Below are 16178 nucleotides of genomic sequence, written 5' to 3' on the forward strand. Positions count from 1 at the left end.
GTCTAGTTCGTTGACGTGGTCGAATGGATGGACCCTCCTAGACCCCCTGGGGTCGTCCTTGTTGCCGGTGATGCCCTGCAATCACTGCGCCACCGTCTCCTCATCGACTTCTTCCGGATGGATCCGGGTGTTGTCTTCAATACCCGAGTACATACACATTGGATGATCGCGGGCTTGGAGTGGCTGGATACGTTGACCGAGGAATACCTCTAGCAAGTCCATGCCAGTCACCCCATCACGGACAAGTTGGACTACTCGATCAACCAACATATTCACCTCCGCTTTTTCAGCTGGTGTCACTTTCAAGGGCGAGGGTTTCTCAACTCGATCCATGGAAAAGGGGCGAAGGCCGGCCGACTGTCCAGGAGTCGGCTGGTCCTAGCAGTAGAACCAGGTCGACTGCCAACCCCTGACTGACTCGGGAAGAATCATGGCTGGGAAAGTGCTCTTACCCCTGATCTGGATTCCTAAACCTCCACACATTTGGATCACGTGTGTCCTCTCATCACTCGCATTAGCCTTTTTTACAGACTGAGAACGACAAGTGAAAATGTGCTTGAAGAGACCCCAGTGCGGTCGACACCCCGGAAAGTTCTCGCACATAGACACGAATGCAGCAAGGTATGTGATGGTGTTGGGAGAAAAGTGATGAAGTTGGGCTCCAAAGAAATTCAGAAAACCCCGGAAAAAAGGATGTGGAGGCAAAGAGAATCCGCGGTCGACGTGAGTGGCGAGAAGGACACACTCACCCTCTTGCGGCCGCGGCTCAGTCTCGTCCTCCGAAAGCCGCCAGGAGCCGTGGGGAATCAATCCCCCCTCCACCAGATCCTCCAAGTCCTCCTGCTGGATCGTCGACCGAATCCAATCGCCTTGGATCTAGCCGGGCGGCAGGCCAGATCTCGACGACGACTCGCCCCGGCTCGTCTTCTTGCCCTTTGCCTTCGTTGTCGCCTTCTTCGCACACTCCAGGGCCGCCGTCTTGTCCTTCGCCATCGCTACGAGGTGCGCTCGGGCCGGGCGGCGGCGTCGAGGGAGGAGGCGGGGCAGTGGAGAAGCAGAGGAGGTAGAAAGGAAATGGGGCGCACAGTGCAAGGGCACTGGCCCAGGCGCCTTATATGGGCTTGTTCGCCGAGTGACTGACTTGTGGGCCCGAGTAATCCTGTCAAATCCCACAACACTCGCGCACGTGGTACGTGGCAAAAAAGGTGGCATGGGGATCGAGGTGTCCCAGCCTAATCCACTCCGATTACTGCGGCCCTCTCCGCCCCGCGTGCTTCCCCAAAATTTCGAATCCCGCGAGATCCGGGAGTGGCAGAGCAGTCAATCATGCTGAAGATTTTATACCATATTAAACACTCGAAGCTTATCAATAAAAGTTCACTCGATAACTCCTGAATGGCTCAAGGCGACTAAAAATGAAGTCGAAGTCCTTGCATGGTTCACCAATCCAAGTAAATTGCTTCCGAAGCATGAAAGTTGGGTCGGAACCACCTTCAACTCCATCTCCACTCGGACCCAGAACCATTAGGGGGCTAATGACGATGACACGTACCTAGGGTAGGGCAATAGACCTGATCTAAGCACCCTACCCAAGGACATTTCCCTACAGTCAAGGACATTCAAAGGCTAGCAGATTCTATCGACTGAAATCACCACAGGACACAACCCACTCGACTGAGAGTTCACCCGGATAACCCAATTCCATTCGACCAGGATATATTCATTCGACCATACCAGGAACCACTCGGAGAACAGAAGATCTAAGGTCACTCTGAATGACAACGGTTGGGCATTCACTCCGTAGTCTTAATAATCATTTATATGACTTTAATGCTTGCGTTATCAGTAAATGTTCCCTCTTTATGTACATTGAACCCCTTGTAACGTGGGCTGGCTGGGTCCTGGCATACTCTATATAAGCCAACCCCCTCCACTGGCACAAGGGTTCGCACCCCCTGTAACTTCACGCATAATCCAATCGACCGAGCCTCCGGGCACCGAGACGTATGGTTGTTACTTCCTCCGCGAAGGGCCTGAACTCGTAAATCTTGCGTGCACAACTTCACTGTTGCTAGGATCTTGCCTCTCCATACATACCCCCTATTCTACAGTCAGACTTAGAACCATGACAGGGGAGACGGTGTACTAAGCAAGATTCTCCTTGTTCTGCAAGTTGACGGGACACATCGAAAGTAATACGTACAGAGCATCTCCAGTGTATAGAGTGTTGCCTCTAAGGTAGGCCCCACATGGTTTGCCTCTTTTTAACATAACGCATCAAGTCGCAATTTGTTTGTTCACCCGTGGTACACGATCCTCCATCAAGTGGACAACCAGTACACATGTCAAATTACCAGGTGGGTTGCCTTTTCGTATAGAAATGAGCTCCACTGTGTAGCCGCGCGGGTGTGGTTGGGAAAGAGACAGGAGTATGTGCGCCGTGCGTGCACATCTTCTCTTCGTGCACGCCCCCACCTACGTGGGTGTGTGAGAGAGAGATACAAACCTAGACATATGGCATGTGCGTTCGTGAGTGTTTTTTGTTGGGGGGTGATTTCGTGAAAGAATTTGCGGGAATATGTGTCGATGATATCTCAAACAAAATTTTGACACATGCAATGTGTGTAAAATAGAGGCCTATCTATATCATATATAGAGGGGGCGATCCACGAGAAGAGAGGGAGGGGTCATAGATATCAATAGAGTTGAAGAGAGGATCAAGTGGGTGGGTGCGAGATCGATGAAGAGAGCCATCAAAATTTTGTGTGTGGAAGTCAAAGATATAGGGAGACTGACCTACCGGAACGTCAGAGGGCACAGGGCAAGTTGTGTGTGGTGGGGAGACATGACTAGAGCGCTCGATGTATCGGTGTGGGGGGGGGGAGGGGAGGCAGAGACCTAACTAGATAGGTAGATCGACTCGTATATGTGTTGAGAAGGAGAGGGCCAGCTATGTATTGAGGGAGATCGGTTGACATCCATACATAAGTGAAGGACGGGAAATAGGTTGGGACACAGAGAGAGAGAGGGAGGGAGAGAGAGGTAGAGTGCTGGATGGGTGGTGGAGTTGCTTCTTGAAGATGCATGGTGGGAGAGGCCTACTAGACAAACTGAGGGTAGAACTGCAATATTATCAATAAGAGTGGGGATGTGTTTCTGTGTGTGCGTGTGCGTGATATATGTGTCGGCAGGCATGCATGGATGATGAAGGGGGACCATGTGTTTGGTAAGCAGACTTAACTAGATCTGTAGATCAATTGTTGTGTGTCGGAGGAAGGGAGAGACCTAACTAATGAGGTAGATCGATCGGCGCGTGGGGAAAACGAGTTATAATGACCTAGCTAGCTATATGTATAGCGGGAGATCGGCCGGTGTACATCCATTTGTTAGAGGCAAATAAGGCCCAGCGAGATGGATAGACGGAGAGAATGGAGCTAGGAGGTGGTGCGAGAGGCCTACTAGCTAGATAGGGGGAGGAGTGTGCGATTGTGAGATCGATGAAAATAGGGGCGAGAGTTTACACGTGCGTGGGACCGTATGAGAGACATGAGGCATGGATAGGAGGAGATGGAAGGTGCATGTGTATGTGGTAGGCAGACATCACTGGAGAGGTTTATCGATCGGTGTGCGCGAGAAAGGAGTTGTGGAGACCGTGGGAGAACGGCCTAAAGAAACAAACGAATGTGCGCGATGGATAGAATGCGGAGGGAGGGGGTGAGGAGGACGTGTGCATGCACAAGAGAAAGTTAGTGCTAGCTACAAAGGTTAGAGGATTGTGTGGGTGTAAGAGACTAACAAAGATCATAATCTCTACTCTTATAAAAAACAGAGTTGGTGATGATGGTGTGCCTAGCATCCTGCAATATAGGCCGTCCGATTTATATCTGACGGATAGGAAGGAAACTATGGCAATTTTGCAAAAAGATACCCACACCCCTCTCCACATTTGCAAATAAGGCCTTCCCTCATTCATCCTTTTCTCCCACAAGATAAACTACTCATACAAATGCATCTCGATGTTTCGTGCAATGCATGGGCATCTTGCTAGTTCGATATGAAAGTGGATTCATATATTTGAATAGGAGATCATAGTGTTATAAACATATGCATGCATGAATATAGCGGTGATACGCGTGGTGTGGTTTTGGACATGTTATACCATAATGTGATAATGTGTGGCGTTTGCAACTCACAGCTAAATATCGAACAATCTAAACCATAATATACATCGAACAATCTCACATTTTATTTGAATTTGTGATAATGTGTGGTGTTTGCAGCTCACAACTAAATATCAAACAATCTAAACTGTACTATATATTGAACAATCTCACATTTTTTTGAATTTGTGATAATGTTTGGCATTTGCAACTCACTTCTAAATACTTGTAGGCATAGGCGGCGGGGCACCATACATTATGTGATAAACACATTATATATATGAGACATGGTTTAGATTATGTAGATCTAGCTAGAGCTTGAAATGTACTATGATTTGAAATCAACATAAAGTGGATTCAAAAAATCGAGTTAGAGTTCATATAATACACATAGTTCATATCTAACTCGACAGTAATCACGTGGTGTGCTGTGAACATAATATACAAATGATGGTTTAACTTGACAATAATGATGATTGTAGATCTTATTAAAATAGAGAAACGATTCAAATGGTTTAACTTGACAACATCATGATTGTATATCTCATTCAAATAGAGAAACGAATTCAAATTTAGTTCATATTGAAGTGGTAGTATATACGTTTGGAATGCACTAAAACGTTCATTTGAGTAATAGGTTGCATGCATTATACACGTAGCGAAATATTTTAATTGAACATAACATGAATTCAAAGTTTTGAATGGCATTTGTAGTGCGAATTGATTTGGTACAGTACACGGGACTAGACTCTCTTGTGTGGTGTGAATTGGTTTCTTTTAGTTTTTTCGTCGAGGGAAGTGCGAATTGATTTGGTACAGTACACGTTAGGCTTGTCTGGAAATTTCAACCCGCGCCTTGTTACCTCGAAATATTTAAGATATATCATTGTCTCGTTGTGCTCCGAAAACTCCCTCCATCTCAACCCGCGCCTCGCTATCCCAAAATTACAACGCACGCGAAAACTCCCACCTCCTGCAAAGTCCCCACACGCGAAATGCCCGTGATACCCCTGAACCCAAAGAACCGCCTAGCTCAAATCGGTGGGGGTACTTTTGTAACTTACCCCACATTTTGGACAAGCGCGTCCCTAAGCCATGGTTCCCGCTCCCATCCCATCCGCCCACCCATTCATACACCGAGGCCGCGAAAACCTGCGAAGACCCACACCCTCCTCCGCCTCCTCCGTTCGCCACCCAGCCGGAGCCTCTTCCCTGACGACGTCATCCACAGCAACACCTCGACGTCCCTCATCCACCGCATCGGATGAGGATCCGTCGTAAATCTCGTCATCCCGCCGGATCAGCCACCCCGTCCTCCACCTCCAAGGAGCTGCCCCGATGTTCCCCTCGTCTTTCGTGCCACCTCCATTCCCACACCGCCGTCTTCACCTGCACCACCGGAAGAGCAGCATCATCACCGTTTCCTCAGATGAAGTTGAGGCCTAATCGGCGCCACCAAAGAGGTTCTACACTAATCGCCGCATTTTCTTCTTGATTCGATCTCACGGTGCTGTCGGCGCACGGTCCCGAGCCGACATGGCGCGGCTCCATCCACGGTGGCGTTGTCGGCCACTTCCTCCACGGTGTCGCTCCCTCGGCGGCGACGTCCACATCAGTAGGACCTGCTACTGCTTTGGCTCTCGCTCGCGCTGCTGCTCTGCTCTTGCTCTCAGTCCCATGCCTAGTCTGCTCTTGCTCTTGCTCACGCTGCTGCTCTCGCTCTTGCTCTTTCTTGCGCTGCTGCTATCGCTCTTGCTCTTGCTTGCGCTGCTGCTCTACTCTTGTGTGCGCTGCTGCTGCACGAGCAGCAGATCCTGCTCTCCCTCGAGCCCCTGCAGCTGCTACCCTAGATGCTGCTACACAACCAGCTGCCCCGGCTCTCGCACGCGCTGCTGCTCCGGGCGCGGCGACTGCTGCTGCTGCTACTGCTTTTCTGCTACTAGTGCGTTCCGTTTCGACAGTAAAATTCAGTTTCGACAGCAAAGTTCAGTTTCGACAGCAAAATTCAGTTTCAACGGTTAAATTCAGTTTTGACAGTTAAATTCAGTTTCAACAGTTAAGTTTAGAGATGAGCAGCTGATGTATTTTACATCTAGCACTTTGTGGTTATGTATTTTACGTCATCTATTGGAGATGCTATTAGAATTCCACTCAGGTTAATGTTGTCTCTCTTGTCCTGCTTCAGCCTCGCCGTCGTACAACTCACCAGAGCTGCTCCAACGACGAAACCCTCCATCACAATGGAGCAGTACCCCGGGCTCCATATCCAGACGCCTAAGATCTTCTTCCGCTCCTCTGACAGCCAAATCAGCCGGAGCATCCTCACCGACCAACCCAATCATGCTGAGATCGACATGGCTTCGCCAAAGAGGTTGTACACTTGTTGCATCGCTTTTTTAATCTACATGTTATATATATTGTCCACTGAGCACACGTAGTAACGTGAAATACAATTAGTTTCTCCTACTATATGACAAGCAGTGAGGTACCAGGCAACTTAACTATCTGTGACGGACTCTCTTGAACGCCATCATTATTTATCTCTGCGCGTTTGAGCTGTGCATTTGTATATGGGCCTGGGAGTTGAGCTAGTAGGGCAGTGGCATGGGTCCAAAGTAGTAGAAGTAGCACAAAAACATTTTTTCAGTGTAGGCTTTTCCCTGCTCATGCCTGCCTACTAGAATTGCCAGTGCTTGAAAGGAGAAGTGAAGGAAAAACATAGGAATTGGGAAGTTTCCTATGGTACTACTATTCATGCATTTGGTTCAAAGGAATGGAGCAAAGGAAAACTGTAGGATTTGTTCCTTTAGTGTCTCATTGAAAGAAAAACCATAGGAATTTTAATATCCACTTGTCCTCCTTTTCAAATTCCTATTCATGAAGCACAAGACTAAGATATAGTAGCATAATAGCATTATAATCGTACATTTTCTTGTGGTTTGACTTAATCTCACCATGCTTCTTTGCATCTTGTAATCTTCCAATTCTTGTGAACCAAACACCCAGATTGGCAGAAATCATGTGTTTTTAAATTCTCTATTTTGCACGTGCATTCCTATCCTATTAATGTGTATTTCCTATCCCTGCGTTTTTAGAATCCACCAATTCAAATGAGCCCTTACAGAATTACTTCTCTTACAAATAGTTGTCAAAGAAAACCTTGTGTGGTTTGTCCCGCTCCTGCTGCGTCGGCGTCCACCCCAGCTCAGCTGCTCCAACGATAGAAGGGTCCACCACAGCAGGGATCCGGCCTCCAGACTGTCTTTCGCCGCCTCGGATCTTCTTCCCCGCCGGCGGTAGCCACAACAACTGCATTGCCATCATCAACCGAGCAGATGACCTCAAGGACTACACGGGTCCGCAAGAGAGGTTGCACTCTTTCGTGTCTCCTTACGTTATGCATCGCTTAATATTACGTGCTACTTTATCATCCTGTTCACCGATTAGACTCTGAGTCAGCTCCAAACTAATGCTCAAACTTGAGTTTTTAAATGGTTGTGGGGTACATATCGGGGCCACAATCAATAGTATCTATCTACCATCTGGTTAATCTCTGGTGTCTACTATGAGTTTCATGTTGGGTGGAAAACAAACAGTAAAGAAGCCATCATCTGTATTTTTTAACTGAAGCCATTATCTGCCTGCTATCATTGGTTTTGGGTCTATCCACAGGTTGCTACCATCACTCTGGTATTCTGCATGCACTCCTTACATAATCTCACTATGTTTTATTCCTATGCATGTCGGTTATTGTACACAATGGAACTGAACATGTAGAGCAAAAGAGATGAGCCTTGCGTGGCAATAAAATTTCATGCAGACGTCGCTCCATGGTGGGCGCAAAGGCAGCCCCCCTCCACACATTTCAGATTGTAATCAAGAGGAAGATAACTGTTCTAAGGGGGATTCAGAAGGAGAAGACCACTCCTATTTACCCCCTGAGGTCTTCGCTCTAACTTGGCATGCAAATGTTGGTAAAATCATGCATATGGTGCCTTGCATTGCTTACTTTATACATCAAATATGTCATCTCCTTAGTTTAGACATGCTTTGTGTGAATGCCATCTGTTTAGTTTCTTTATCGTATATGTGAATTATGCAACGCCATCTTGTTTAGCCAGGCATCATATATGTGAATTTTGCAATGCCATCCTGCTTGGCCAGTCATCTTATATGTGAATTATATCAGGCCATCGATTTTTTCATTACGTATTACATTTGTCAACAATGTTAGTACATTCAACTACTCTTCGTGTGCATCATCCATTTGACACGATGATGGAAAATTCTGGAGTGAAAACAAGGTCTTCAGAGCAGACAATGCTATCTGACGAAGCACATATCTCGCTGGTTACGGATAGCTCCTCAGAGGAGGATTCAGAGACAGATGACCAGTCCTATCCCCCCCGAGGTGTATGCTCTAACTTGGCAGGGTTATGTTGCTCATATCGTGTGTATGGTGTCTTGCATTGCTATGTTATTTGATTAGTTTAGACATGCTTTGTGTGAATGCCACATGTTTAGTGTCTAATTACCATATCTGTGAATTATACAATGCCATCTTGTTGTAAGACATTATATATGTGAATTATGCAATGCTATCTTGTTGCAAGGCATTATATATATATATATATATATATATATGAATTATGCAATGCCATGTTGCTTAGCCAATCATCATATATGTGAATTATATCATGCTATCCTTTTTTTTGTATTACGTGTTCCATTTGTCGACAACGTTTGTATATTCAACTACTCTTCCTGTGCATCAGCCATTTGAAGCGGTGATGGAAGTATCTGGAGTGAAAACAAGGTATTCAGAGCAGACAATGCTACCTGCTGAAGCAGACATCTTGCTGGTTACAGATAGCTCCTCAGAGGAGGATTCAGAGACTGATGACCAGTCCTATTTCCCCCCTGAGGTCTATGCTCAAACTTGGCAGGGTTATATTACTCATGTCATGCATGTTGTCTTGCATTGCTTAGTTTTTACATCATATATGCAATTGCCATCTGCTTAATTGCTTAGTATATAAATCATATATTTGAATTATATCATGCCATCATGTTTACATAGACTGTATCTATCTGAATTATGGCATTCCAACCCATTTAATAAAGACATCATATAGTTATAGCATCTCATCTTGTCTAGTGTTTACAGTCATCATATTTTGAATTATGTCATTTTATCCGTGAATTATATCATGCTATCATGTTTCCATAGGCGGCATGTATGTGAATTATAGCATGCCAACCTATTTAATAAATACATTATATAGTTATATCATGTCATCCTGTTTACATAGTCATCATATTTTGAACTATGTCTTTCCATCCTTTTTAGTTAGCCATCATATATGTGAAATTGTGTCATGCTATCCTGTTTAGTTAGCCATCATATATGTGAAATTGTGTCATGCTATCATGTTTGGTTAGACAACATAAATATGAATTATTTCATGCCCTGTTTTATTCCCCACTATCCATTGCACCTGTCTATCATACAATGGATGTACATTCAATTACTTTTCTTGTTTATCAGCCATTTGAATTGGAGAGGGTGATGGCAGTATCTAAGGGAGTAACAACACGGTCTTCAGAAAAGATAGTGCTACCAGTCGATGCAGATAGAACCACGGTTGTACTTGCCCAAGAACCAGCCCCACCACACATAACCCAAACTCTCGCAGATTGTACCCCTACCCAGTTGGACAGAGAACCAGCTACACCCCTTCTAACCCCAACCCAAGCAGATAGTAACCCAGTTCCAGTTAACACAGCACTGTCTCCACCACAGAGCACCCAAACATGAGCAGTTAGTAAGGGAACTGCAGTGCCCAAAGCACGAGGACCACCACTCCAAATCCCAACTCAACGCTTAAAGCAGAAGAAGAATTGTTCTCAGGTCAGGTTCTGTGTCTATGGTTCATACTCCTTTACTCTTGCATCACTGTATTTACTAATACCAACTATTTTCAAATTTGAAGGATGTAATTGAAACTCCAATGGTGCAACAGGTATGATTTAAACATGTTTCTTTAACTGGTTTGCTGTTGTAACTTGCTCTATGTTGATTTCAGTTTTAGTTGAATAAACAGTTATGTTCTCATGTCATGCACATTACAAGTGTTGTTATTCCTCTGTAGTTTCCCACACTTATATTCTGTCTATTCTGCTTTGTCTTGAACAAATATTATTTGAACTGTGTCTCTATCTTGATTTGGCAACAAAAACTAGAATGATATAGACCATGCAGTGAACATGGTACATAGATATATGTTTGTTTCATGTTGTTATCCTGTCCACTTTACTACTGAACTGATTTACCAAAATGAGTTTCATATACAACATGGTAAACCTGTGATGTGTCTGCTTGTTTCTCTTTTAGAATGCGGACAAAATATTGGAGAAGAGTACCCCGTTATGCAATGGTAAAGGAAGTAATGCAGATAAGGTTCAAGATAGTGAGACATCCCTGTTGGTCTCGTAGAAAGTTGATAAAAACTATCTTGGCGACAGTGAGACAACCCAAAAGTCCTATCTTGATGTAGTGTTCGAGTTACTGGCCACTACTGCTGGCACAAGCTCTTCGAACTCGCTGCCTAAATCAGTTCGTCTTCTTGAGTCTCAACTTCAAGTTGAAAGACATCGATCAGATGTGCTGCGACATGAAGCTGAAGGACTGAGGAAGTCCCTGCAGAACTCAGATGCATACTTTCTGGTGCAATAGCAAGCGCTGGAGGATTTAAGCACCAAACAAGAGAAAGTTAATAAGCTTGCTAAGCATCTTGCCAGCATTATGGGTACCCAGGATATTGTTTCTTCAGCTCTTCTGAAGTGGTTTCAGTTCTGGACTTGTTTTGCTGCGGCGTTTATTTGCACTGGTCGCCAACTTCGACAACCAGTGTATATGATATGCTGCTTTGTTCCCTATATTTGCACTGGTGGCGAACTTTGATGCCCAGTGGATGTAATATGTGTAGCCATGATAGCCTAGTGTAAGTTGCTTACTTATTTATTTCCTTGTTGTCTTGTTTATTTGTTTGCTTGTAGTCAGTGCAGTTCTTTTTCTGCGGTTTGCTAGTGGCCGCGACAACCTATTTTTTCTAAACTAGGCCACAATAACCATGGGCTACATATTTACTGTAGTTACCATGGGCCTTCTACGGGCCGTAGAAATAATGGGCCTTCTATGGGCCATAGAAACAATGGGCCTTCTACGGGCCGTAGAAACAATGGGCCTTCTACGGGCCGTAACATCAATGGGTGTAGCGATCCGATCTCAAACGGTCAAATCTCTGTGCATAAGTGTCATCCCTGGATCGGTAATGCTGACACACACAGTACTTGAAGGATTTATAACAGAGTGCAATCACACACTTATTACATCGAATGTCTCAAAAGAGAACTTATTACAATAATATGGCTTAAGGCCATCTAAATAAGATAACTGCGGAAGCATCGAAGGTAAATGAATTCATCAACTCCAACGGCATAGCTGAGTGCACGACAACGACCTAGCGCACCTTACTCTTCGTCTGAAAAGTCTGCAACATAATACGTTGCAGCCCAAAACGGATCAGCACATGGAATATGCTGGCAAAATAACACTGTAGAGCAATGAACATGTAATAGCTCTAACTATATGCATATATGGCTGGTGGAGGCTCTACGGTTATCATGTTTTTGCGAAAAGCCAATTTTTCCCTACTACAAAGGAATACAATTTATTTAACTACAAAGTTGGTTGATAAACATTGAGAATGGAAACCCCATCTCAATCCCAAATTAATAAACAATAACACAACAAATTAATTAAGAGTGACGATATCATCATAATAATTCAAGCACCAGATACTCAAGATGTCCATAACCGGGGACACGGCTAACCATGATTAGTATAAAGGGCAAATAGGTACTACCTCATCATCTACTTCCCAATACCCACATGTTATCAAATCCTACTCATGCAATGTTTGAGGGTTGAAACTAATGCATAAAAACTGGGTAATAAGGGATATGATCAAAGTGTTACTTGCCTTGCTGACGATCTGCAAACCCTAGAGACTCATAGTAGCACGCTTTGCACTCCGGAAATTCTATCGCAAACAAACAATAGCATACATAAGCACTCAAGCATAGATTCAAGGGTAAAACTCAGATGAGAAAGTCCAAACTGAAAGTTCAACTGAAGAGCTTTGATTTGCAAAAAGAATCAATCAAATCGGAGCTACGAAACTCAAACTACGATCAAAAGAAGTTCGAAATCAAATCTGCTTGCAACCAAATTTTAATTTGTCAAAACCATGTTCAAGTTGATTAACTTGAAAGAGGGGTTCGAAACGAAGATTTTGGCGTTGGTTTCACTGGATTTGGATAAACGAGCAAAAAGTTGCGAGCGCTTGAAGATCAGGGGCTAATTTGTGATAAAAATAATCGCCGATAGGTCCCTGGCCGAAAGTAAAATAAAAAGAAAAAGAATAACGAACGAACGCTCCTTATCAGAGATGAACGAATGAACGCGTTCGCGAATAGAGGCGTTCGAGTGAACGTCCGATAAATAGCAAAACCGAAAAAAAAATCGATCTAACCGATCCAAACGAAAACCAGAAAAAAAACCGGGCATCGGCGACGGTTTTTACCGGTTCGTCGAAAAAGACCGGCGGCGGTGAGATCCGGCGAGGCTGCGGCTCGGCGGCGGGGTCACGGGGTTGGGCGACGGCCCGGCGGCAGCGGCGCGGGGCTGCGGCGACGCTGGCTTGGGAGGAGAGGGGGCCGGGGCGGGGCCTTATAAAGAGGGGGGCGAGGTGGCGGCGGGGTGGCTTGGGCGAGGGGGCACCGTCCTCGGGAGGCGTGCCCGAGCCGGACACGGCTGGCGGCGGCGGGGCGGTTCCCGCGCGGGGAGGACGGCGGTGGCCTGCTGGGCCGGCTGGGCTGGGCGCGGCCCAGTTCGGTCGACCCGAAGAGAATTTTTTTTAAATAATTTCCGCCAAAGAAAAATCCTAATAAAATAAAATAAAATAAATTTCTAAAAATGCCAAAAACAATTTTCGCCGTCTAAATAAAATATTTAGAACACACTGAACATTTTTCTCGCCTAAGATGCAATTTTCAAAAATGCATATTTTTCTAATTCAAATAAATTCCAAATAAATTATATATTTGATTTTAAAAAATTTCCTCCATTATTCCTCTCTTTTTGAAGAAGTCATATTATCTTCTCTCTTTTATTTTTAATATTAGAAATATTTGGAGAGAAAAGCATTAAAACGAAATTGATCCTCTTTTCAAATTTGAGAAAAATTCAAATATGAAAATAAATGAAATCGCCAACTCTCTCCTTGGGTCCTTGAGTTGCTTAAGATTTCTTGGATCACAACCAAAATGCAAATAAAATATGATATGCATATGATGACCTATGTATAACATCATAATTGAAAATTGGGATGTTACAAACCTACCCCCCTTAAGATGAATCTCGCCCTCGAGATTCGGGTTGGCTAGAAAATAGGTGTGGGTGGTCCTTCCGTAGATCTTCCTCTCGTTCCCAGGTGGCTTCATCCTCGGTCTGGTGGCTCCACTGAACTTTGCAAAACTTAATAACCTTGCTGCGCGTAACTCGGCTAGCAAACTCGAGAATCTTGACGGGTTTCTCCTCGTAGGTCAGATCACTATCCAACTGAATTGCTTCCAAGGGCACTGTATCTCTCAGAGGAATATCGGCCATCTCAGCATGGCACTTCTTCAACTGGGAAACGTGAAACACATCATGAAATCCTGATAGTCCTTCGGGTAATTCCAACTTGTAGCCCACTTCTCCCATACGCTCCAAAACTCGGTATGGTCCTACAAATCTCGGGGCTAACTTTCCCTCAACTCCAAATCATTTAACTCCTCGTAGAGGTGACACACGAAGATATGCTCTGTCTCCAATTTCATAGACTACCTCCTTGTGTTTTGTATTGGCATAACTCTTCTGCCTGGACTGAGCTACCTTTAGTCGATCGCGAATCAACTTAACCTTCTCTTCGGACTCCTTGATCAGATCCGGTCCAAACAACTAGCGGTCTCCAACTTCATCCCACATCAACGGTGTCCTGCACCTTCTCCCATATAAAGCTTCGAAAGGTGCCATCTTCAAACTAGCTTGATAATTGTTGTTGTACGAGAACTCTGCTTAAGGTAAATTATCATCCCAACTAGATCCATAATCTAATGCACAGGCTCTCAACATGTCCTCCAGAATCTGATTGACTCTCTCGGTCTGTCCATCTGTCTGCGGATGAAAGGTTGTACTGAACTCTAGCCTAGTACCCAAAGTCTGGAGCAACTGATTCCAAAACTTTGAGGTAAATTGTGTTCCTCTATCTGATACGATGGTCCTCGGAACTCCATGCAGACATACGATCCTGGTCATATATATCTTGGCCAACTTTGCGCTCGTATAGGTGGTTTTCACTGGGTTAAAGTGAGCCACTTTAGTCAAGCGATCGACTACTACCCAGATAGAATCATACCCTAATCGGGTCCTGGGTAACCATGTGATAAAATCCATGCCAAGCTTGTCCCACTTCCATTCGGGTATCGGCATAGGTTGAAGTAATCCTGCTGGCTTCTGATGTTCTGCCTTCACTCTCTGACATCCATCACACACGGCTACATACTCGGCAATAGCCTTCTTCATACCATTCCACCAGAAATGCTCCTTCAAATCCAAATACATCTTGTTTCCGGGGTGTATCGAGTAGGGTGAATCATGAGCCTCTGAAGTATTAACTTCCTGATCTCCGCATTATTGGGCACATAAACACGATCCTCAAACCATAAAGTTTCATGCTCATCCTCACGAAAACCTTTGGCTTTTCCTTTGCTCATCTTCTCCTTTATCTCAGCAATCTCCTTATCATCCTTCTGAGCTTCTCGAATCTTTCCCAATAATGTAGATTAAACTTCCATTGCTGCAACAAAACCTCTTGGAACTATCTCCAAACGAAGTTCCTTGAGATCGTCAACTAACTCCTGCGGTAATCCTCCGCTTACGAGGGTATTGACATAACTCTTCCGGCTCAAAGCGTCTGCTACGACATTGGCCTTTCCTGGATGAGAATGCAACTTCATATCATAATCCTTTATAACCTCCAACCATCTCCTTTGCCTGAGATTCAGCTCCTTCTGGGTAAAAATGTACTTCAAACTCTTGTGATCCGTGTACACATCGCAGCGCTTTCCAATAAGAAAATGTCTCCAGATCTTAAGCGCATGCACTACGGTCATAATTCAAATGATGCGATCGAAGCTGACGTGAGGCATATGAAACAACTCTTCTGTCCTGCAAAAGTACACATCCATGTCCTTGACGAGAAGCATCGCAATACACTTGGAAATCCTTGCGTATATCCGGAAGAATTAGCACTGGGGTTGTAACCAAATGTTTCTTCAACTCCGGAAAACTAGCCTCACATTCATCTGTCCATTTCAACTTAGTGTCCTTCTTCAGCAACTCTGTCATAGGCTTCGCAATTTTGGAAAATTCTCAATGAATCTCCGATAATATCCCGCGAGTCCAAGAAAACTGTGGATCTCCCCTACTGATGTGGGTGACAACCAATCAGTGACTGATTGAAACTTGGTAGGGTCTACTGCCATACCCTCTCCTGATATAACATGTCCAAGGAATCCAACTTCCTTCAACCAAAACTCAGATTTGCTGAACTTGGCATATAGCTGATGTTCCCTGAGCTTCTCGAGAACTAAACGCAAATGCTCCTTGTGCTCCTCTTCATTCTTCGAGTATACCAAAATATCATCAATGAACACTGCTACCTCTTGAGCACTGCGTTGGTTTTCCCTTGAAGAGGAAAGGGTGATGCAGTAAAGTAGCGTAAGTATTTCCCTCAGTTTTTGAGAACAAAGGTATCAATCCAGTAGGAGACCACGCTCGAGTCCCACGCACCTACACAAACAAATAAGAACCTTGCAACCAACGCAATAAAGGGGTTGTCAATCCCTTCA

This window comes from Aegilops tauschii, chromosome 2, assembly GCF_002575655.3.
Source record: "Aegilops tauschii subsp. strangulata cultivar AL8/78 chromosome 2, Aet v6.0, whole genome shotgun sequence".
In the NCBI taxonomy this organism is placed as follows: domain Eukaryota; kingdom Viridiplantae; phylum Streptophyta; class Magnoliopsida; order Poales; family Poaceae; genus Aegilops; species Aegilops tauschii.